General features: G+C 49.3%; 1 long non-coding RNA gene across 1 annotated transcript in view; it reads left to right on the top strand.

Annotated features, from left to right (window-relative positions):
• Positions 1-21,337, top strand: part of LOC138297377 (uncharacterized) — a 38,855-nt gene extending 17,518 nt beyond the window's left edge. Inside the window, exons 2-3 of the long non-coding RNA XR_011204065.1 lie at positions 8,772-8,843; positions 20,308-21,337. This is a non-coding gene — a long non-coding RNA (uncharacterized lncRNA). The remainder of the gene's footprint in view (positions 1-8,771; positions 8,844-20,307) is intronic.
• The last annotated feature ends 3,962 nt before the right edge of the window (positions 21,338-25,299 follow it).

Genomic DNA, 25,299 nt, shown 5'->3' with positions numbered 1-25,299 from the left:
TGCAAGGCCTATCCCTCTCATAGGTTAACATGGGGGCTACCTTTAAATATGATTAAATGTAGTTTCCCTTTGGGAGCAGATAGACATGTGGAGTTTGGCCTCTCTGATCTCACAATTTAAAAATACATCTTTTAGTAAAGTTGATTTTAAGATTGTGTGTTTGAAAATGCAACTTTTAGAAAGTGAGCATTTTCTTGCTTAAACCATTTCTGTTACTCCGCCTGTTTGTGGATTCCCTGTCTGGGTCAGTTTCACAGTTGGGCTGGTTTCACCTCTCACTAGACAGTGACACAACGGGAGCTGGGGTGTAGTCTACATTTCCTGATAAGCCATTTGTGGTAGGAGGGAGGGGAGGATTGGTCCCTCACACCTGAAAGGGCTATGCCTGCCCTCACACAATGCAGTCTCCAACCCCCGGGTGTGTGGCTGGGGCCTGGGCAAGGCAGGTTTTCACAATCAAGAGAGACTTTCCTTTGGAGTAGGCCTACTTCAAAGGGCAAAATGGGTATAAGAAGGGCACCCCGAAACCACAGACTTTAGAACACTTCTGGGAACCAAGAGGAACCTCTGGCTGGAGAAGAGCTGAAGAGCTGAGGAAGAAGACCTGCCCTGCCTGTGACTGTGGTTTGTGGAGCTATCCTGCCGTTGCTGCTTCTGCCAGTGTAAGAGGACAAAGACTGGACTTTGTGCCTTCCATCTTGTGAAGAACTCTCCAAGGGCTTGATTTAGAGCTTGCCTCCTGTTGTTTGATGTCTCAGGGACAGCAAAGACTTCTCTCTGCCAGCACCTGGAGTCTCTGGAGAGACTCCTACTCTGCCAAGTGGTGCCCATCCAGTTCCTGGGACCCTGAGAGGAGAAGCTGGCAACCCAAGAGTGAGAAATCCGTGCGGGGAAAAGATCAACGCGGCTCCGATCTGCAGCTGAAAAATCAATGCGCCGCCGGCTTCGTGGCTGAAAATCGACACTCGCATTTAACGCGACCGAAAGATCGCTACCCAGGGCTGGAGAAACGATGGACAGCATCACTGATGGAGGCTGGTGAAATCGCAACCCACGCTGCATGGTTTTCGGATAATCGTGCGGCTGGATTTCCAGCGCAAACACCACTGGGCGTGTAAAAACAATGCAAGGCCTGCCCGGAACCGAGCGTGCTGACCGGATAGACGCATCACTCTCCTGCAGAGAGAAGAAAAGACGCTCGCCGACCTGACAAAAGGAGAAACGACGCAAGGTCTCTCTCATGAGTGAAAACGATGTATCGCAAGCCCTTTTTGACGCACACTCGCCTGTGCAGGGTTATTTTTGACGATCCCAGCGTTAGTGTGTGTTTAAAATTACATGCAGACTCTTTTTGCATTTTTTGTGATAACTTGACTTGTGTATTGCAGATTTTTGTCGTTTTGGTCTTGTTTTGTTTAGATAAATAATCTCTATTTTTATAATCCTGTGTTGTGTCATTTTGTGGTGTTTTTATTAGGTTACTGTGTGTGTTGGTACACATATTTTACACCTAGCACTCTGAAGTTAAGCCTACTGCTTGTGCCAAGCTACCAAGGGGGTAAGCAGGGGTTAGCTTAGGATGATTCTCTTTTACCTTGACTAGAGTGAGAGACCTTGCTTGGACAGGGGGTAACCTGACTACCAACCAAATACCCCATTTCTAACAGTCATTATTCAGACTTTATACTTCAGGGGACGCGGCATACCATTGTATGGTTTTTGAATATTGTTGTCAGAATATTCCATTTGGAAGACATGGAATGGTTGAACACTTCTGTTTGCCAGTAGTTGCACCAGTATACTTACATCCATGTTTGTCAAAACAACCTAGTGGATGCTTTTACTCCCAGTCTTATATCAGCATTAGGCGAGATGGGTGTTGATACGTAGAGAAGAAGTTTTGCCTTTAAACTCCTACGGGCAAAGACATAACTGCAGGTATCACAGCCAAGATAGCAGTCCTAGGCGACACAATGGCCTGCGCCACTAGCTTTCCATACTAAAATGTGGCTGTCCACAGTGCTGTCTGCAGCACAGATGGGACTTGGTGGGTGGTTTGCACGTGATAGCAGCATATGAACTCATGAAATGCAAATGAAGTACTAGGATGAGAAACTTCAACAAGGATTGGGGTGGCTTCATAAATAGGGATGTTACAGAAGGGTAATAAAACAGCAAAAGGAGTGTCACATAGACATAATGACACTTGTAAAATATAGATACTAGGAAGAGCAGTAGATGACGATGGAGATTAGACTGTAGAAACAAATAGTCTGAAGGGTAAATGGGGCTCAGTATAACCAAGGGTTAAACATCCAACAGAATGTATTAGTCCTTTCCATACTGACAAGGGGACAGACATCTTGAGAAAGATAACAGGATGAGAATTTGTGGCATTGGATAAACTGTAATGATGACATCTCACGGCAGGATAGACTGCTACAGCAGGTACCATGCAAAAGATCTTGCAAAATGACTTCTGGAGTTTAGGAGCTAGGGCCAGGAACCAGTGTCGATCTCCACCCTCTTGCTGTTCTGAAGCCTTTATCCCTGGGGAGCTACAAACAATGAAGGGACCATAAAGTTCCTGTGTTCGGTATGCAAACAGAGTGGGAGGAGATTACTACTTGGGGATATCTTGTGAGAGAGATGGCAGTAGTAGCAAGGATTCTCAAAATGCCTAGAACATGAAACCAATGTCCATCATAGGACAAACTGCTCACAATCTAATGAAGAAATTGTGTAAAGTTTGGTTACAAAGCTTCTATTTAGTTATGATTGGCTTATGAAGTAAACTGTAAGTTTGACCTGTGTAGTTTTAGAAAATCTAATAAAGAATTGAAATATGGAGCTCTTAGGAGCAGGTTTCAATGTCATGATAGTTGCACATATGATTGAATAATAGGTCAGGGTTATTGGAAACAGTTGTTGCAGGACTATTTTGAAGCAGCATCATCTATTTAATCCATTATCACAACCTAATAATTTCCCTTTCAAATTGATCTGTAGAGCTACAGATGGCATGCCTGGTATGAAGTCTGCAAATTGGGAGAGTTTGTGAGTCATATAGTTTGACTCCATGGGTGGCAAACTACTGCTATTAAGTAGGTGTCTGCATGTAATGTAGAAGCTCTCAAGCATAGCTTTATTTCCTCACATGAATATTAGCCTATTTATAATAAGAAATATAACAGGCTTTAGTGTGTTTAATGGAAGCCCCAGCTGGCTTTGTTCTGCAATGTCTTTCCTCCTATTTAGGAATACACCACACATCATCATGTATCTCACAGAGGCATTGCTGGACACCATATGCAGTATATGGCATAAATTATTCAGGCTCTAGTGCCTAGTTGAGTTAAATTTACACACTAGTGACAAAAAACATATAGGCAAATTATCTGATGGTGTTACTTCTAAGATTTGACACTAAAGATGTCTCATATAAGGCCGCTGGAGAACAAGAATTAATTGAGTCTTGAGTGGAAGTCATGTACGCCTGAAAATAATATATATTCGCTGTCCTTGGGATGCACCAGCCTCCATTCATCAACAAGCAGAGGTCAGCTGTCATACATTACATCATTAGTAGCATGGGCATCAAGAGAACAGTGTTACTGAGGATTACAGAAGGTGCTGATCTGGGGTGAGCTGAACTAAATTAAGCTAGTAGTCTTGACAGTATAAACCGAAAGTGTTAAGGGTGTAAAATGATCCAACTACCAAAGTCTGGGCATTTTTACAAATACATTTCCCTCCTCTGGGTTAGTCTTCAATTGTCTGCAATCAGTGTTTACCTAACAAGAATGCTTACTTCACATATTTTAGTGCTTCCATCAGGGGTGTAATATCACTATAGGGGGCTAACATTCTGCTACTGTAGATAATTATCCCCATAAATTTAATTTCAGTTTCTCAGCTTCTAAAAGTGTGAGATGAATTTCCCAAAGAAGAAAAATATGTGTGTATATAAAAGACAGGTTTGTCAAAATCTTCTTATGTTTGTTGAAAAGTGATAGGATATTTATGATGAGGGACAGGAGAGTAAGCGCTCTGTAAAGTACCGATGAAGAGCTCATTACTAACAAGGAGCAGCCCTCCTGTGTGAGGCAATGAATGCATAAATTAGTGAGATAAGCAATGATAAGTTTGAGCGAGCTCTATTCTTCAATAGCTTTTCCAACAAGAATTGATAAAGAAAGGAGCTAACCCAATATCGAATTTTAGCAACCACTAATTGGAGTGTTAGGGTGTGAGGAGGAACTGGAGAGGGCTGGAAATATAGTAAAAGAGATAACAACCAATATAAGATGTTGAGACACTTCAGTGTTGGTATGAAGAAAGCTTTTCATTAGATTAGGTCCAACATTAGCAACATGCTTGGTCATCCAATATGATATCAAACAAATGTTTGCATTAATACCCCCACTCATAAAATAACAGAAAGACGTGTGTCATCGCATCTCAAATTAATTTGTAATATTCTTGAGATAAATACTTATGTGCACCCGTGCTTGGGATAAATTAACATTGAATGTAAGAATGTTCCTGAAAACACCGTAAATATAACTAAAAGTATGTGCAACAACTGATAACAAATCGCTTAGAAACATGTCATTATTTGAGGTTGCCAATATCACAGGCCACAGGCACACGCTTCGATATTGTTGTAGACTGTTTTTCTATCCTTCTTATCAAAAGTAACACAATCGATAAAAGGTAAATCATTATCTTCATTTGTTCTTGTAACTTTGGAACCTATACACATGTATGTTTAATGATTTGTGTATATATTATAACACCTAGGTGAAATTCTACACTTTTTTGCTAATTAATTTTCCTCAGTCCAGATTTACAACTAGGTATAGACTTGCACATCTCTACCCTCTCAAATTAGTGGGTGGAGTTTCCTTCAAAAAAAATTATAAGTGTAAAGTTACTACTAAAACTTTGTACACATAGGTCAAGGTCTCCACCTCTATGGAGGTGATCTTCTTTTGACAAATTACAAGCAATACAGTTTACATATATTCATCTTTACACAAACCTATTAAAACTATTTCATTGTAAAAATGTAAATGTAAATTATTTTGAATATCATTTTTAACCTAAGAAAAAATGCCACAGCACATTGACTCATCAAAGTAAATGTGCACTGATACAAGTAATCTATTGAGATATGTGAATGTAATGCATGAATATTATTTTGAAACAATAATTTTTGTAATTACTCTGCAGTAAATATGAATTTTGTAAATTCTCAAAGAAGAGCGCCGTCCTGTATCTAGTTAAGCATGGAAAGTATCAACGTGATCTGTCAAGCGGGGGCTGAGAAAAAGGGGGGGCAAATAATGTGCATTGTCAATTTTATTTTCCATAGAGATTTTAGGCATGACTAAAGCTCGAAACACTGAACAGAATTACACCAAATTTGGCAGAAAGGTAGATCCTGGGCCAGAAAGCTTGCTTTTTGAGATTTGGTGCTAATCTGTGCAGTAGGTTTTGAATTATTAAATGAAAAAGAAAATTTAGATATCTAGGGATGTGGATCTTTCATGGAACCACAGCAGTGGATCCGCGGATTTATGCACTAACAGACGTGCAGTGATTGATTGACCATAACCTGACTGGAAAGTTGCAGCCACCATTTTAGATATCAGGACACAGTCTTGAGGTGAGAAATTAAAATTAATAGTAATGGAAGGGGTCAGGGTAGAGGTACCCCTGATGGCCCAAACATTGACACAAAATATTTTTTTTCCAGGTGCCTGGATCTGTTTATTCTGGATGGTGCTCAGTGTGGCTCCCCCTGTGGATCAGTGTTGGATTGGCAGATCCTGCTGTGATTTAAAAAAAAAAACACACTCACAAAGCCACTCACATAACTTCAAAGATACTCATACACCCACACAGACACTCACACACCCCTTGACAGACCCAATCAGACACTCACATACCCACTGACAAACCACACAGACACTCACATAGGCACTCACAAACACATTCACAGAGTTATGCAGACACTTACAGACCGCCACAGACAGTCACACAGACACTCACTGACCCACTCAGACACTCAGACACCCACTCGCTGACCCACATGGACACACACATTCACTCACATACTCACATAGGCACACAAGGACCCTCTCACAGACCCATACAAACATGCATACACCCACTCACAGACTCAGACAGTTATACAGTTACTCACAGACCCACTCAGACACTCAAACACCCACTCATAGACCAGCAGTGACACTCACACACCCACTCATAGAACCACCCAGATACGCACACTCACTCACAGACCTACACAGACACTCACAACCCATTCACACACCCACACAGATGCTCACACCCACTCACAGACCTACACAGACACTCACAAGCCCACTAATAGATCCTCTGACACATCCACTGAGAACCCTACACGGACACTCACACATTCACTGACTGACCCACACAGACACTTACAGGCCCTCTCACAGGCCCACACAGACACTACCTTGCCCACTAACAGACCCACACTTACACTCACACACCCACACATACACTCACACACAGGCTCACAGACACACACAGTTACACTTTCTCACAGATCCACTGAAACACTCAAACACCCACTCACAAACCAACATGGACACTCAAACACCAACTCACATACCAACACAGATACACACCCACTCATAGACCCACTCAGATAGTCACAGACCCTCTTGCAGACCCACTCACCCACTCACACTCTCATTAAACCACACAGACACCCACTTGCACATCCATAAGTGTTGCTGTTGTGTATTGGATGTGAACATTTGGTTTGTGAATCCACAACGGATCCGTAGATCCTAATGAGATTAAAAAAAAGGAATTAAAAAATAAAGAAACCTGTATTTGAAAAAAGGATTGGCTCTAAAAAGAGCCTTTGTGTTGATGGTGTGTAGATGCTAACTACACATAAAATGAGATGCAGTCTTTCAAGGTGTTGAGAAACACCCTATTGCCTTTGACTATAAAATGAACTCTATAATTTCTATATATTCTGCCCATATCAAAGGCATTTAAAATGGAGTACATCACTTAAAATATAAAAGAACATACTTGATTGGATGGTGGAAAAATGCAGATAGCTACCATTAAGTAGAGATTTGTTTTTTTTTAAAGTAAGTATGTGCATGATTGGCTTTGGAATAATTAAAAAAAGTTATACAGTTTGGGATATGATTATGATTTCAAACAGTCAACCACACTTGCTACAGTTGAATTTGAAGCTAGTATGCTGCCCACAGAAAGTGTTGCAAACTTTTGACCTACTGCTAGTAGAGAATGCTCCAAACATGGCGGCAATGGAGCTAAAAGATCGTGTGGTGAAGGGAATAAAAAAGACAATACTGTTAATTTGAAAAGCAGAATGATTTAGAAATATTGCTTATTAAGGAGTATTTGGCTTCAAATTCACTACTTTTTGCAGTGTAAAATATGAATACAAAGTTTTTATAGCAGATTGTTAAATGGTTTTACTGGCTTCTGTGTGGATTAGCAGATCTGCTGCAAAGTTACACAGGGGGGGCCACGCTGTGCACCGCTGCGGATCTAGAAATCCATTAAAACACACTACAAAATCAGGCTTCATAACAGAAGTCTGACAAAGGGTTAAAAAAGGGTGACCATTCAGAAGTGGTATAATGAAAATAAAATCTGAAAGGAAGCTTGTCATGTGCCTACTACATCAGTATCAATAAGAGTGGGAAGGGTTGCCATTAATGTTCCTTTGTACTAAGAGTGGTATAACATTCTGTATTTTTGACTTAAGACTTTTACTGACAAGAGATTATAGGTGATACTGAGATAAAATAATGTTTATGTAAAATGTTATGAGTGTATATAAGGTGAGAGAAAATGTGTAGGTTGTATAGAACAGTAAAAGGAAAAAATAAAGGGAAGGTAAATGATAAAAATAAGGAAAACCATAATGAGCAGCAAATGAGGAACATACATGTTTGAAGACATATTATAGTTATTTTATTGACCTACAATTAATAAATCTGTTTGGATGGAAGTAGATATGAGTGATTGATTACACTATAAAGTGTAATAGTATATAATTTGCATCCATTCGCACAGTCAAGGAGGCACTCATACACTCAGTTACAGTACCAAGAAGACACTTATGTATCCACCACCGATATAGCTAAATAAAGATTAACACACTGAGAGGGACATCAATAAAACCATTCACACACACATTAACTCAGCTATATATCCACTTATATACTCATTTACACAGACATACAGGCACTGTCAGATTCTCTGAGACACGTAAAAAGCTGTTCATATACCCAGTACTCCATCAGTTATACAGTGATGTATGGAGATATACACCCAGTTATATATGCAGTATTCTACCCACACAGCCACTCGCATACCTATTTATAAAACCATAAAACCATTCACATACTCAGTCAGAGAGTGACAAATTCACTTAGATATGCACTCTAACACCCAGACAAGATTTGTGTACTCAACTACTCATAGTATGATTTACCCACTGTTCAAGCACTCATATAACTCAACAAAATATATGTATTTTTAAAGCACATGTTTATCTAGAAGGGTATTGTGGCAGTGGGTTTGGTGATAATAAGGACTCGGATGCTTGGGTGGGTGAAAAACAGTGATTTTATTTTAAAGTTCTTTAAAGGTATGTGATTTGTTCAAACTTTTATGGGTGGTGTACTCCTCCTAATAGAAGGTCTCTTCTCTCTCTTTTCCAGGTCCCCTCTTGACTGGCGAATAATTTCTTCTTGGGCTCCCAGACGTACCGAAAAAGAGGAATGGAGATATAGGTAAGTCGGGGTTGTATAGAGGTAAAAGTCCTATTAAGAGTATAGGAGAGAGAGAGAGAGAGTGTGGCACAGAGAGAGAGAGAGAGAGAGAAAAAGAGAGAGAGAGAGAGAGAGAGAGAGATATAGATAGACTCCCCCTGGAACGTGTGTTGAGGTTTGAAAACAGCGGGTGTGTAAACAATCACCTCTTAGTGTCCCCTCAGAAATAGATTTCTATCCCAAGTGCTCTTTAAGCTGGCTAAGTAGTGTTCTTTTGGGTTTTCAATGTTAGTAAAGTCTTATGTCTTCAGCCTCCTCTTCTCCTTAGTACTGCCCTTCTTCTTCCTGCCCTCTCCAGACTTTCCCCTCCCCTCTCCCCATACCATCCCTCCTCTCTGCTCTCCCACCGTCACTCTCCCCTTTATGATAGAATTTGTCCTTCATACCTTGGTTAGCCACGTCCCTCCTGGGATGTGGCGGAGTTCGCGTCCTTCAGCTCTCCTCCCGGCACAAGGCTGGCCGTTTATCTTCAGGATAACCTCCTTGTTCCCTTTTCTGTTCCCGTCTTTCGTTTCTTCGTTCCTCTCCTTTTCGTTTCGGTCGGCGTTTTGGTCTTTCTCTGCGCCGCGCGCGCAGAGTCCGTCGTCCTTTTCTGTGCCCTCGGGAACCCAGATATCCGGGTTCCCTAGGCGGCTTCCGGCGTCACCGTTGCCCTGGTACCTGGGCGAGGCGTCGTCCTCGCAGCAGGAGCGGAACACCGTTCCCGATTCTGCGGTGTCAGAAGCCGGGTTATCAGATAACCGGCTACAGGTATGTTCACACCAAATAAAAGATGGGAAGATGCATGTGTTCTTCCACTAAAGAATATTACATTAATTGATCTACAATTGGGATATTTGATTTATCTGAACATGCTTAGTTAATACTACCTGTAGTCAGGACTTTTAAATTACATGGCACTAGTTAGCCTGCACCCACACAAGTAGTCCTTTAAACATGAACTAGGAGCATCCATATTGTCACTAACACACTCAGACACATACCCAGACACTAAGGGGGTCATTCTGACCTCGGCGGTAAAAGGCGCTTACCGCCGGTCAGAAGACCGCCATAACACCGCCGCGGCCGCGGAAAGCCGCCACGGTCATTCTGACCCACAACGGCCAAACCTCCAAAAATCCGACCTCCACTGCAGGCCGCCACATCAGCGGGCAGCGATAAACTGGAGATGACCAAACCTCCACCGTCACGCCAACAGAAATACGGCCATGCCATTTCGACCCACGAATCAACGCGGCGGGCTTTCCAACGCGGTATTCCATTGGCGGTACACACCGCTGCGGTCAAAATACACACACAGCACCAAAACACAGGCACATTGGACAATTACAAATACACACACCTGATACACATACACAACCCACTCCCACACAATCAATCAACTATAAAACACACCCCCACATCACCCACAAACCCCTACGACCACAATTACTGAGAGAAGGAGAGAGAGACACAGCAGACAATCCATAGCAATACACACTGAGGCACACTACACCATCACACACACCACATAGTAGCACAAAGCACCACACACCAACATACTCATCATCACATACACCACCCCACACCTCACCCACACCACCCCATGGCACCCCAAAGGCACCCACGCTTTTCGGACCAAGAACTCCGGGTGATGGTGGAGGAAATCCTAAGAGTGGAACCACAGCTCTTCGGCTCACAGGTGCAGCACACCAGTATAGCTAGGAAGGCGGAGCTATGGCAGCGGATCGTGGACAGTGTCAACGCGGTGGGACAGCATCCCAGGAATAGGGAGGACATCCGCAAACGATGGAACGACCTACGGGGGAAGGTCCGATCGATGGTCTCCAGGCACAACATCGCGGTCCAGAAGACTGGCGGCGGACCCCCACCCACCCCTCCCGAATTTACATCATGGGAGCAAGAGGTCTTCAACATCCTGCATCCTCAGGGCCTCGCAGGAGTAGCCGGAGGAATGGACTCTGGTAAGTCCAATCTCAACTACTATATCCCCCCCACCCCACCAGCATGCCAACCCACACCCCCACCCTCACCCCCAAACCCCCAGCACACATCCTCCCTGACAATGTCTCACCAGCACAACCCACCCATCCCAACACCAACTCCTGCATGCCAACACAATCCATGGACACCCATCACCCAAGCATGACCACTGCACTTACCCCCCCCCACTAACTACCCTCACAACACCTCCCTCAAGGGAATGCCTGCACTGGGGGACGAGGGCACCCATAACACGCACGCCATTGCACACACAGAAACAATAACCAAACTCTCTTACCCCATGCAGGACACGAACGCCAACACACCAGCCAGGAGGGTCCAGAAATGTCCATCCCACCCCCGGAACAGGCCCACAGTGAGGACAGCAGCTCTGTCGACACTGAACCTGATGACCAGCCCGGACCATCGGGGACCTCTGGGCAGTCGGTTCCCCTCAGGCAGCCCCAGGCCACACCAGACCCGACCCCCTCTGCCAACACCAGCACAGCTCTCACCCAGCGGGCCCATGCCTCTGTCTCTAGGACATGTCAATCAGCGGTGTGTCTGCCACTACAGGGCACCCAGGCTAACCCAACACCCCAACAACAACAGGGACCTGGGGGCAGTGGGAGCGGGCACACCGTCCAGGAGACAGAGGCCGGGGGAAACCGGGCAGCTCGGAGGGCTGCTGTGCGACAGGGGGGGAGGAGAGGCCCAGGGAACCCACTCTCCAAGAGGCCCTCACCACCATCATGGGGGCCTACCACCACTCCCAAGAGACGATGGCGACGGTACTGGCCAGGTTCACGGAGATCCAGGCACAGCAGGAGGAACGCTACATGGGGTTCAGGGAGGAGCTGAGAATCATCGGGACCGCAATGGGGACCATCGTCCTGGCCCTCAACAGGATAGAAGACACGTTGCGGGACCATGTGGCACCACACAGGGCCCCTGTCACTAGCCCGGACCAGGAACAGCCTACCACCTCCGCCGGCGCAACTGGACAGGAGGCCCCAACACCACGACAGGCCACCAGAACCCCACCTCCTGCTGAAGAACAACCACCCCGTAAGAGGAGCCTGAGATCCCAAAAAAGACAGAGTAGGATGTCAAGACCCCCGCCAGCAGGACATACCCCCTGAACTCTTCCCACTGTCCCACATTGCCACCCTGTCCAACCATGAACTGCCTCTGCTCCATCCTTCCACAGGCAAAAGGACAATGCACCTGTGAGACTGAGAACTGGACTCTGCCATGGACATTACTCCACCCCCACCCATCACCCTTATAATCACATGTACCAATATCTAGCACTGTAAATAAATCACATATTGCACACAAATCAGTTTGGAGTCATGCTGTATTATTAGCAAATGTTTTACATATTACTGTTCAATATCTGTTCTGTCAATTAGTGATGACAACATACCAATGTCAATACGCTGTAGTTCATGGGCAAACCAAGCAGAAGTCAGGCACTGAGTCATACAGCACTGAGAAGGGAAGGGAAAAACAAAAATTACCCAAAAAGATCTGGTGGGAACTACAGAAAGTACAGATGCAGGAGGCTATAAGCAATTGTGAAATGGCGTGGGTGATTCTTACCTGGGTGTTACTGGAAATACTGTTGTATCACTCTGTCCCTATTGTCTGTGTCGTCCTCTGAGTCTTCCTCCTCTTCACTCTCCACAGGCTCCACGGCTTCTACAACACCACCATCTGGACCATCCTCCTGCAGGAAAGGCACCTGGCGTCGCAAAGCCAGGTTGTGAAGCATACAGCACGCCACAATGATATGGCACACCTTCTTTGGTGAGTACATTAGGGATCCACCGGTCATATGCAGGCACCTAAACCTGGCCTTCAGGAGGCCAAAGGTTCGCTCAATCACCCTCCTAGTACGCCCATGGGCCTCATTGTAGCGTTCCTCTGCCCTTGTCCGGGGATTCCTCACTGGGGTCAGTAGCCACGGCAGGTTGGGGTAACCAGAGTCACCTATTAGCCACACACGTTGTCTCTGTAGCTGCTCCATCACATAGGGGATGCTGCTATTTCGCATCACATACGCGTCATGCACTGACCCTGGGAACTTGGCATTTACATGGGAGATGTACTGGTCAGCCAAACAGACCACCTGGACATTAATCGAATGATAACTTTTTCTGTTTCGGTACACCTGCTCATCGTCTTTTGGGGGTACCAAAGCCACATGGGTCCCATCAATGGCACCAATGATGTTGGGGATATGTCCAAGGGCATAGAAATCACCCTTCACTGTAGGCAAGTCACCCTCCTCTGGGAAAATGATGTAGCTCCGCATGAGTTTCATCAGGACAGACAACACTCTGCTCAAAATCTTAGAAAACATAGGCTGAGACATTCCAGATGACATGGCCACTGTGGTCTGGAATGACCCACTTGCCAAAAAATGGAGGACTGACAAAACCTGCACCAGAGGGGGAATCCCTGTGGGTTGGCGGATGGGGGACATCAGGTCTGGCTCCAGCTGGGCACACAGTTCATGGATAGTGGCACGGTCAAGTCTGTATCGAAGTATTATATGGCGTTCTTCCATTGTCGACAGGTCCACCAGCGGTCGGTACACGCAAGGATTCCTCCTTCTCATCCCAAGTCCCAGCGGACGGTGCCTAGGAAGGACAACATGGAGCACAGAGTCAGCCAAACCACAGGTACGTACAGACAGCTTGCACAGTTAAAGAATGGCAATGGGTTGAAAGGCGTGTATGTGTGGCAATGCAAGGCCTAGGCCTGTGTGTCGCAGTCAAAATTAAGCCATGTAGGCCCTTGAAATGGCGGCTGCCTGACCTGTGAAGTGGGACAATGGGATGTGAGGTCAATGCGCTGGCGGGGCACACCGTGGCGGTAGGCGGTCGAAGACCGCGGCGCAAAGCTGCATTGGTTAACATTGAAGCCTATGGGTTTCAGGAGCCAATGACGAAGTGCGCCGGCGGTCGCGGTACACACCGCCGCGGTACGCACCGCTGCGGGCGTGACCGCCATTTTCTATCTGCTTAATCACTCGAGACCTGATCATCCACAGGAGAGGACCTATACTGCAAGTGCTGCTGTGACCTCGGTCTGGAAGATACAATGGCTGCTGCGACTGGGGAAAGGGCCCCTGCCTTCACGTCTGAAGAGTTGGAGAAGCTCGTGGATGGGGTCCTCCCCCAGTATGCGCTACTCTACGGTCCTCCAGACCAACAAGTGAGTACACCGGGTGCACATGGAATGGGCTATGCGTGTGTGGATTGGGGTGGATTTAAGTTGGTGGGGTGGGGGGCGAATGAGGAGTGCAACGCCCGACAGATGAGAGCATGTGCCAAATGGCAAAGTTGGAGGGGGGGGCCAATCACATCTAACTTGCAGGTCATTGATGATTTCCTCCTTTCCACCCTGTACATGTCAAATAGGTCAGCGCCCATCAGAAGATCGAGATTTGGCGTGCCATCGCCAAGGAAGTCCGGAACTTGGGGGTCCACAACAGACGGGGCACCCACTGCCGCAAGAGGTGGGAGGACATCCGCCGCAGAACAAGGAAGACCGCAGAAACACTGCTGGGGATGGCCTCCTAACCTAGGAGGGGTGCCAGTCGCACCATGACCCCCCTGATGTCCCGGATCCTGGCGGTGGCCTACCCTGAATTGGATGGGCGCTTTAAGACATCACAGCAGACACAAGGGGGTGAGTATCAGCACATTCTCCTATCTTTCTGCGCAGTGGAGGCTTATGGGTGGGGGAGGAGGGCTATGGGTGACATTATGCCAGGGCGCTTTCTGTAGTGTAGTCCTCTCCCTTAGGCATGGCCCTGTGCCCCCGGCCCCCACCTCGGTAGGGTGACAAGTACAGCCATTGAAGGTCCAGCATCTCCCATGTGCACGTTTGACGTCTCTTGGCCTGTTGTCTTAGTCAGTAGTACTGAGTAGTGTACCCCGAATGCGCGGCTTAGTGCATTAGGCACCTGTGTCTGTCCTCTCCGCCAACGGTGTTGACATTGCATGCACTCAACCTGGTCTTCTTTTTTCTCCCCCCACCCTTTCTCTTCATCTTCTTGTGCATGTGTGCATTAGCATCATCAGGCGGAGGAGATTTGGCATCGGAGCACGAGGGAGCTGCAGGACACAAGGCCCCGGTGGGCCCAGGAACAGACACCGAGGGCACCAGTGATCCGGAGTGCGAGGGGAGCACCACGACGGGGACCGCTGGTGAGAGCAGCGAAAGCGACACGTCCTCGGATGGGAGCTCCCTAGGGGTGGCAGCAACATCCGTGCCCCCCGCCTCTACAGGTACAGCCGCCACCCAGCGCACCAGCCCCGCCCTCCCAGCAGCCCCTCAATCTTCGCTCCGTGCCCATTCGCCCAGGAAGGCGCGCGTCTCCTTCGCCCCAGGCACTTCAGCCCCTGCCCCTGTTGCCCCTGCTGCCCTCAGTGCGGAGCTCATTGACCTGGTAAGGACGCTCATTGTTGGGCAGACGACCCTTTTGAATGCCATCCAGGGTGTGCAAAGGGAGGTGCAACAGAGCAATGCGTACCTGGAGGGCATTCATTCGGGTCAGGCTGCCCATCAACGAGCGTTCACTGCTCTGGCCTCAGCACTGACGGCAGCCATTGTCCCTGTTTCCAGCCTCCCTCTTCTTACTGCCTCCAGCCTTTCTCTGTCTCCTGTCCCTCAGCCTATCCCATCCACACCATCAGACCAGCCTGCACACACCTCAACACCCAAGAGCAGCTCATCCAAACACAAGCACCACAGATCCCACAAACACTCACCCAAGCAACACCCAGATGCAGACATGCCAACAGCCACTGCCACCCCTGTGTCCCCCTCCTCCTCGTCTCCCTCCTCCCTCCCTGTGACGTCTACACTCACACCTGCATGCACCCCAACATCAGCCAGTGCTTCCATCACCACCTCACCCTCCAGTACAGTCCACACTCGTGCAGTCACCACCCCCACTGCCATGTACACGTCCCCTGTGTCCTCTCCCACTGTGTCTGTCACCCCCTCTTCCAAGACACACAAACGCAGGCAGCCACCCACCCAACAGCCATCCACCTCACGACAGCCTACAGCACCAGCACCTTCACCCAATGACAGCACACCTGACTCTCCTACAACCACCTCCTCTACCTCCACTTCCATCTCCACTTCTCCTACCCTTTACCTTGGCCCTAAGAAACTTTTCATGGCTAACCTTGACCTCTTTCCCCCCGATGAGCTCCCCCATCCATCTTCAAAGAGTCCCAAGAGCACCGCAGCCACCACCAGCCCAGCTTCGGGTGTCACTGTTGTGCATGGGTTCTGGAGCCCACCCTTTGCCAGCAGTGACACATCGATCAGCAGCAAGGACACGTCCAGCCCCCCCCCGGCAAGAGGACCCGCAAAAACAATGGCTGCCGTGCGAGGACCGACAGGGCTGCCCCCAAGGAGCAATGTGCGGCCACTTCACCACCCACACCATCTAGGGGAGGCAAGGGCCCGAGAGCCCCATCAAAGGAGCGGAAGGGCAGCAGGAGCGCGGAGAAGGTGGACCCCACATGCCACATCCCAGCTGGGAAGGAGGACACTAAGGAGGCCAGGAGTCCGTCCCCGAAGGGTCCAGAAACGTCACGGTCCGAGGGCGACTGAGCAGAGAGTCCAGGCCAGGTCTGGCTCCCTTGACCTGCTGGATGAGCACCGCTGAACAGGGCCCGCGGTGAAGAAGAGCACCGCTGAACAGGGCCCGCCGTGGAGAAGAGCACCGCTGAACAGGGCCCGCAGTGGAGAAGAGCACCGCTGAACAGGGCCAGCGGTGGAGAAGAGCACCGCTGAACAGGGCCCGCGGTGAAGAAGAGCACCGCTGAACAGGGCCCGCCGTGGAGAAGAGCACCGCTGAACAGGGCCCGCCGTGGAGAAGAGCACCGCTGAACAGGGCCCGCCGTGGAGGAGAGCACCGCTGAACAGGGCCCGCGGTGAAGAAGAGCACCGCTGAACAGGGCCCGCGGTGAAGAAGAGCACCGCTGAACAGGGCCCTTCTTCTCAAGCACCGCTCCGCTGGGTCCTTCTTCTCAAGCACCGCTCCGCTGGGCACCGCCGTCTCAAGGACCGCTCCGCTGGGCCCTTCCTCTCAAGCACCGCTCCGCTGGGCCCTTCTTCTCAAGCACCGCTCCGCTGGGCAGCGCCGTCTCAAGGACCGCTCCGCTGGGCCCTTCCTCTCAAGCACCGCTCCGCTGGGCATCGCCGTCTCAAGCACCGCTCCGCTGGGCCCTTCTTCTCAAGCACCGCTCTGCTGGGCACCGCCGTCTCAAGCACCGCTCCGCTGGGCCCTTCCTCTCAAGCACCGCTCCGCTGGGCCCTTCTTCTCAAGCACCGCTCCGCTGGGCAGCGCCGTCTCAAGGACCGCTCCGCTGGGCCCTTCCTCTCAAGCACCGCTCCGCTGGGCACCGCCGTCTCAAGCACCGCTCCGCTGGGCCCTTCTTCTCAAGCACCGCTCCGCTGGGCACCGCCGTCTCAAGCACCGCTCCGCTGGGCCCTTCCTCTCAAGCACCGCTCCGCTGGGCCCTTCTTCTCAAGCACCGCTCCGCTGGGCAGCGCCGTCTCAAGGACCGCTCCGCTGGGCCCTTCCTCTCAAGCACCGCTCCGCTGGGCACCGCCGTCTCAAGCACCGCTCCGCTGGGCCCTTCTTCTCAAGCACCGCTCCGCTGGGCACCGCCGTCTCAAGCACCGCTCCGCTGGGCCCTTCTTCTCAAGCACCGCTCCGCTGGGCCCTTCTTCTCAAGCACCGCTCCGCTGGGCCCTTCCTCTCAAGCACCGCTCCGCTGGGCCCTTCCTCTCAAGCACCGCTCCGCTGGGCACCGCCGTCTCAAGGACCGCTCCGCTGGGCCCTTCCTCTCAAGCACCGCTCCGCTGGGCACCGCCGTCTCAAGCACCGCTCCGCTGGGCCCTTCTTCTCAAGCACCGCTCCGCTCGGCACCGCCGTCTCAAGCACCGCTCCGCTGGGCCCTTCTTCTCAAGCACCGCTCCGCTGGGCCCTTCTTCTCAAGCACCGCTCCACTGGGCCCTTCCTCTCAAGCACCGCTCCGCTGGGCACCGCCGTCTCAAGCACCGCTCCGCTGGGCCCTTCTTCTCAAGCACCGCTCCGCTGGGCCCTTCCTCTCAAGCACCGCTCCGCTGGGCCCTTCCTCTCAAGCACCGCTCCGCTGGGCACCGTCGTCTCAAGCACCGCTCCGCTGGGCCCTTCCTCTCAAGCACCGCTCCGCTGGGCCCTTCCTCTCAAGCACTGCTCCGCTGGGCACCGCCGTCTCAAGCACCGCTCCGCTGGGCCCTTCTTCTCAAGCACCGCTCCGCTGGGCACCGCTGTCTCAAGCACCGCTCCGCTGGGCCCTTCTTCTCAAGCACCGCTCCGCTGGGCCCTTCTTCTCAAGCACCGCTCCGCTGGCCCCTTCCTCTCAAGCACCGCTCCGCTGGGCACCGCCGTCTCAAGCACCGCTCCGCTGGGCCCTTCTTCTCAAGCACCGCTCCGCTGGGCCCTTCCTCTCAAGCACCGCTCCGCTGGGCCCTTCTTCTCAAGCACCGCTCCGCTGGGCACCGCCGTCTCAATCACTGTTTATGGTTCACTGTGCCCACCATGCCTCCTCCTTGACCAGTGGAGACTGTCATCCACCTGATGGACTGTGGCTTTGCACTCCCCAGGATGGTCCAGTGGGCAGCCCACCCACTGTAGAGACATTGAGAGACTGTGGCTTTGCACTCCCCAGGATGGTCCAGTGGGCAGCCCACCCACTGTAGAGACATTGAGAGACTGTGGCTTTGCACTCCCCAGGATGGTCCAGTGGGCAGCCCCCCCACTGTAGAGACATTGAGAGACTGTGGCTTTGCACTCCCCAGGATGGTCCAGTGGGCATGGTGGCTCCTCGTGGATCTGGCGTCGTGGACTCATGTGGCTGTGGTGCCCCCCCCTTCCCTTCCCCCTGAGGTGCCTGTAGTTTTTACATCTGATGCCCCTGCAGTGTTCTCTCCAAAGGACTCAGGTCTCCTGTGTGGGCTTTGCCCTTGTTTCTCACAACTTTGGCCCACGGACATGATGGATTCGTAGGATGTGCAGGACTTGTTACTTCAGTTATACACTGATGTGTATGTCATTTGTTTTCTTGTGAATATCTTTCATGGTTGTACGATATTTTTCAGGACCTTTTTGGTACATAAATATTTATTCCAAATTTGATTATGTCCTAGCATTTTTCTGGGGTGTTTGGGTGGTGTCACTGTGACTTGTTGCTCTGCATTGGTGTGTACATAGTTGGGGGGGGGGGGTCGCATATGTGTGTGCCCGTAACCTTTCGTCCTCCCCCCTCCCGTGTGTCGTAGGTGCAGTACTCACCGTTGTCGTCTGCGCCGGACTTCGTACTCGTGGTAGATGAGAAGGTAGACGAGAGCAGGTAGGATGTTTAATTCGGGTTCCATGCTGTCCTCCTTCCTCCTGGAGTGCGTAGTGGTGAGCGTTTTCCCGTTCGTAGTCTGTTTCCGCCGTGTTTTTATCGGCGGTGCTCCCGCCCCGGAAAAGGTGGCGGATTGGTGAGTTGTGATAGGGTGGGCGGTACATTGTCTGCCGCCTGGCTGTTGGCGGTGACCGCCGCGCTGTTTGTTTGTACCAACGTGGCGGGCAGAGTGTTAAAGTGGCTGTCTGTGTTGGCGGTTCCTGCCAGGGTCAGAATTCCATATTTTTTACAGCCAGCCTGTTGGCGGGTTGGCCGCCGGTTTAACACCGACCGCCAGGGTTAGAATCACCCCCTAAGTTGGTCTACAGAGTCTAACTACTTTACCACTGCTCGATAGTGGTAAAGTGTATGCGCTTCTCCCCTAAAGAAGGTTATTTTATAGATCTAGAATTGTGATACTTAAACTATCTATACGTCCTTAGTAGAAATTACTACCTGTGCCCAGGGCTTGTACGTTAAATTGTACTAGTGGGACTGCAGCACTGATTGTTAAACCCACACAAATAGTCTATGAAACCTGTCTGAGTTCTGCAGATGCAGAGTGTTTGAGTGAAGCTTTAAACTGGCACTTCACTTTGCTGAGCTTTAAGCTTCCTCTTGAAACATATCTCACCATTAATTTAAGACCTAGCTAATCTATGGGCAGGGTGGTATGTAAATAAAAGGTAAAATATATACTTTTAAATTTCGAATGTCCTGGTAGTGAAAGAATGTCAACGTTATTGTTTGCTAGAATGAGACTTGCTGCTCTTATAGGATAATATTAGTGGATAACTTTTACATGTAATAATCTGTTATTCCTGGTTGAGAGGGAGTAGAGATGTTATGTGTAAAACATCTGGAATGAAACACTGAGATAATCAATTGTGGAGGTAATCACTGGCTTTAGGTATGTAATGTAATAGTATATAATCTAAAGTTAAATGTATTCTGTTTTTGTTTTTCAGAAATCTACTTGTGTTGAAAATGGACAATTTATGATGACAAGAAAGGAAAAAAGGAGAAAAAAAACAAAAGAAACACCTGCATAAAACTGAGATGAAAAAAGGACATGATGGGCAAAATATAGTGGGGGAAAAAAGAACTGCTGGCAAGAGAACTAAAGCGTTTCTTAAGACAGTGTGTAGAAAAATGAAAAATTTGAAAGTATTGTCAATAAGAAAGGAGCTTTAGCATCAACTCAGAAAGGAAAAAGGAAAAATAATATTCAAAGTGTAAAATGTTCATAAAAACAGCTAATCTTACAAAAAAAGAGAATCAGTTCAAAGAATGTTTAGAAGTAGTGTTATACAGAACTTGGTATGAAACATAAAGCAATATACAAGAAGAAGGGCAGCAATAAAGCAAAAAGAACATTTAGAGAGTGTGGTTGACAAAGCATTTGACGTGAAGCACAAAGTATTTATCTTGATACTAAACAGAATGAAAGCACTGGATAAAACAGAGTTATCTATGAAGAAAAAAATACAAAAAAGCTTATTAATGAAAGCAACTTTTGTGAAAATTTCAAAGGAGAATGGTAGCATACAGCTAATGCTCAGGCTTACTTTAATGAAGGAAAATACTTACAACTGAACACACTGCTGCATGCAGTTCAAACAAATGGCCGATGCTATGAAATAAAATTAGGTACTCCTATTGCAAAGGAGGAGATGGTTTGGATAAATTCAAAGGAGGAGATACCTCAAGAGGTACAAGGAAGACCTAAATATGCTCCTGTGTATAAATGGCACTGCAGTGGTATTTGTAGTGTTTGCCAGCAATCAATTAATATACTAAGACAATTTCAAAGAAAATTTCCAAGTAAAAATGTGAAGCAGAAAATTGAAATCTTGCAAGGTTTAGTTCCATGCTAAGTGAGAAAATACACTAACTTACAAGGACACCTATTGACATGTTTATCCAACAAAGTGTACACAAGCACCTTTCGCCATTTTTAAATGTTGGCTCTTCATCGTTCAAAATTTAGTTAGAAGACTTTGCCATTGAAAATCTCCTTAATTGTGTTTAGGGCAAATAAACAAAACACTTTTGTATAGTGCAGTATCAGAGGTTGAAAGTGTTTGTAAAGATATTCAGTTATGTTTCTTTGGTCCTGAGGTGAAGTCTGGGCCAATTGAGGAGTTGGTATGTTGAGCTGTAGAGGAACAGAACACAGATATTATTACTTATAACTTTGTGCAAGACACAGCAGAGTTTAATGCATTTTCTACAGAGAAACCAAACTATGGGCCTGATTTAGAGTTTGCTGGAGGGGTTACACCGTCACAAACATGACAGATATCCCATCCACTGAATTACAAGTTCCATAGGTTACAAAAGAAACTCCAAACTTAAATCAGGCCCTATGTTTGTATTTGTTGCTGGTTCACTCCCTACAAAGGCCACATTCGAAACCATGGTGTGTACTTGAAAACAGAGCTGGAAAACAGACGAAAGTGGATAAAATTAGCAGTGTATTCATTTATGACTAAGAAAATTTTGATTTGTCAACATGCCAGATCAGCAGCAAGGACTGCCATGATAAATTAGACAAAGTGCCTCATTACAACCCTGGCAGTCGGTGATAAAGCAGCGGTAATACCACCAACAGGCCGGTGGTAATAAATATGAAATTATGACCACGGCGGAAACCGCTCAGACAGACAGCCACTTTAACACACCGACCGCCAGGGCGAAACCAACAGGCACCACGGCGGTAACCGCCAACAGCCAGTTGGAATACAATGTTCCGCCCACAGTAACATGACACACCTATCTGCCACCTTTTCCGAGGCGGTATCAACAACATCAAAAGCCTGATGAAAATAGAACACAGAAGTAAAACGACTCACCTCTGGAGACTCAGATAAGAACCACAACGGCATGGAGTCCGAGCTGCCTGTGTTTCCCATGCTCTTCTACCTTCTGCTCCATTACGAACACAAACCCCGGCGAAGATGACCACGGTGAGTACATCCGCCTAGCACACAGGGGAGGGGAAGAGGAAAAAGAGAGTGACACACACACGCAACACCCAGATACACACAAGTAGATGCAGCAACATAACATATGTACCCTGTACCCCTCAGAAATAATGCAAGGACAACACCAATAGATTTAAGTGAGTGTAATAAGATAAAATATTATAAATACGTGCATCCAAATAAAAAAGTATATACACATTTCCAAATGTAGGGACACTGCCCAGTCCTCAATGTCCGTGGGCCACAGGGCCATATCGCATAGTCCAAGGTCCCACCTTACTCCTGCAACAATACGGAGAGAACACGCAGGGGCATCAGCTCTAAAACAGCCAGGCACCTCAGGGGGACAGGGAATGGGGGGGCACCTCAGCCGGAATATGGTACAACGCCACTGGTCCTGCAGGGATCAACATACCCTGTTCTTGATCCTGGGAAGTGCAAGACCACAGTCTCTGAAGTGGGTCATTTGTCCACTGATTGGTCCTGGGGAGTGCAAGGCCACAGTCTCTCAAGTGGGTGATTTGCCCACTGCTTGGTCCTGGGGACTGCAAGGCCACAGTCTCTCAAGTGGATGATTTGCCCACTGCTTGGTCCTGGGGAGTGCAAGGCCGCAGTCTCTCAAGTAGGTGACTACTTCCACTGGTTCTGGAGGGGACATTGTGCCCAGTGAGCTGCATCCTGGGAAGGATGGGGTGAGTGGATGGATTTTCCACTGGTTCTGGAGGGGTCATTGTGCCCAATGAGCTTCATCCTATGGAGGATGGGGTGAGTGGATGGGTTCTCCACTGATTCTGGAGGGGGCATTGTGCCCAGTGAGCTTCATCCTGGGAAGGATGGGGTGAGTGGATGGTTTCTCCACTGGTTCTGGAGGGGACATTGTGCCCAGTGAGCATCATCCTGTGAAGGATGGGGTCAGTGAATGGCTTTTCCACTGGTTCTGGAGGGGACATGGTGCCCAGTGAGCTACATCCTGGGAAGGATGGGGTGAGTGGATGGCTTCTCCACTGGTTCCGGAAGGGGCATTGTACCCAGTGATCTTCATCCTGGGGAGGATTGGGTGAGTGGATGGCTTCTTCCGATGGTTCTAGAGGGGGCATTGTGCCCAGTGATGCAGATCTTGGAGAGTGCAAGGTCACAGTCTCTAACCTGGGTGTCAGACCCACAGGATTTGCTGGTGCCAGCCCGCATAACAGCCCATGGACGCAGGACTACACACTGTCTGCCAGCGGTGATGGCTGCTCAATGGTGGCTGTGGTGGTGCTGCTGGTGGAGCTGGCATTGGTGGGTGGAGGCTTCAGCACATCCCCTGCAGCCTCAGACGGCTGCCCACTGGGGCTGCTGATGCTGCTGGTGGTGCTGGTAGAGGTGTTGGCAGTGGTGGGGGGAGGCTCCAGCCCATCCCCTGCAGCCTCGGACAGCTGCCCACTGGGGCTGCTGCTGCTGGTGAAGGTGCTGGTGGCGGAGCTGGTGGCGGTGCTAGCAGTGGTGGGGGAGGCTCCAGCCCTTCCCCTGCAGCCTCGGACAGCTGAACCACCATGGTTGGTGTGGGGGCTCCGACTAAGTCCCAGCACCAGTCCCCTTGCCCTTCCTGCCTGCGGCCGGGGATTGCTCCATGCCCTTCCTTTTAGCAGCTGTTGGTGCCTCCTTGTCCTTCCTTTTAGCATCTGGGGGTGCATCCTTGCCCTTCCCTCCAGCAGCTGGGGGTTCCTCCTTGCTCTTCCTTGCAGCACTTGGTGCAGGCACCCTTTCAGTATGACTGCCTGGTGCCCGGGACCCTCTCCCACCTGGTGCAGCAGTGGACACTACTGTGCCTGTGGACTGGGTGGCTGAGGTGCTTGCCTAGGTTTTGACCACCCTGGCCTGACGTGAGGGATGGGGGGAGGGGAGGGCTAGGGAAGAGGTCAATGTTGGCGAGGAAAAGCTTCTTAGGGACATTGGGGCAGGAAGAGGGAGATGGTTTGGGAGTGGAGGAAGAGGGAGTGGTTGTAGGAGGTGTGAGTCTACTGTGTTTGGGTGCAGGTGCATGGGCTGGATGCTGTTGTGAGGTGGATGGCTGTTGGGTGTCTGAGTGCTTGCGTTTGTGTACTTTGGGAGGAGGGGGCACCGACACAGTGGGAGAGGACACAGGGGACGTGTGCATGGAAGTGGGGGTGGTGACTGCCAGTGAGGGGCGTGTGCTGTAAGTTATGCTAGTGATGGGGGTAGTGGATGAGGATGTAGCACATGAAGGTGTGAGTGTAGACGGAACTGGGAGGGAGGTGGAGGACAAGGAGGAGGGGGCCACAGTGGAGGCAGTGGATGTTGGTATGTCTGCATCTGGATGGTGTTTGTGTGACTGCCTGTGGGATGAAGTGTGGTGCTTGTGTTTGCCATGTCCCCTCTTGTGTGTTCTCCTGGGTGCATGTTCGTCTGTCTGTGTGCTTGGAATATGTTGGGGTTCAGGGGAATGGGACTGAGCAGAGGAAGTTGGAGGGAGAGGCTAGAAACAGGGACAATGGCTGCCATCAGAGAGGAGACCAGAGCCTGGATTTATTTATGTTGGGCCTCCATGCCAGTGTGAATGTCCTCCAGGAATGCATTTGTCTGTTGCATTTGGGCTGCCATCCCCTAAATGGACCACAGGAGGTCAATAGCTTCCTCACTAAGAGCAGCAGGGCTAACTGGGGCGGGGCTAGAGGTGCCTGGGGCGAAGGAGATGCCCACCCGCCTGGTATGGGGGGAGGCGCCTGTAGCTGGGGTGGGCACAGAGGTGTCCGCCACCTCCAGGGAGCTTCCATCGGAGGAGGTATCCGTGTCAGAACTGACCCCTCCAGTCTCCGCCATGGTGCTTCCCTCGCTCTTCATCCCACTAGTGCCCTCACCGTCAGTGGATTCAGCCTCCTAGGTCCTGTGGGATGCAGCTCCCTCTGTTGCCACTGCCTCTGCTCCAGATAATGCTAATGCACAGAAGGACAGGGTGACAAAACAAAAAGG

The sequence above is a fragment of the Pleurodeles waltl genome, chromosome 5 (assembly GCF_031143425.1).
Source record: "Pleurodeles waltl isolate 20211129_DDA chromosome 5, aPleWal1.hap1.20221129, whole genome shotgun sequence".
Lineage (NCBI taxonomy): Eukaryota > Metazoa > Chordata > Amphibia > Caudata > Salamandridae > Pleurodeles > Pleurodeles waltl.
This window is presented reverse-complemented; position numbering and strand designations above follow the sequence as displayed.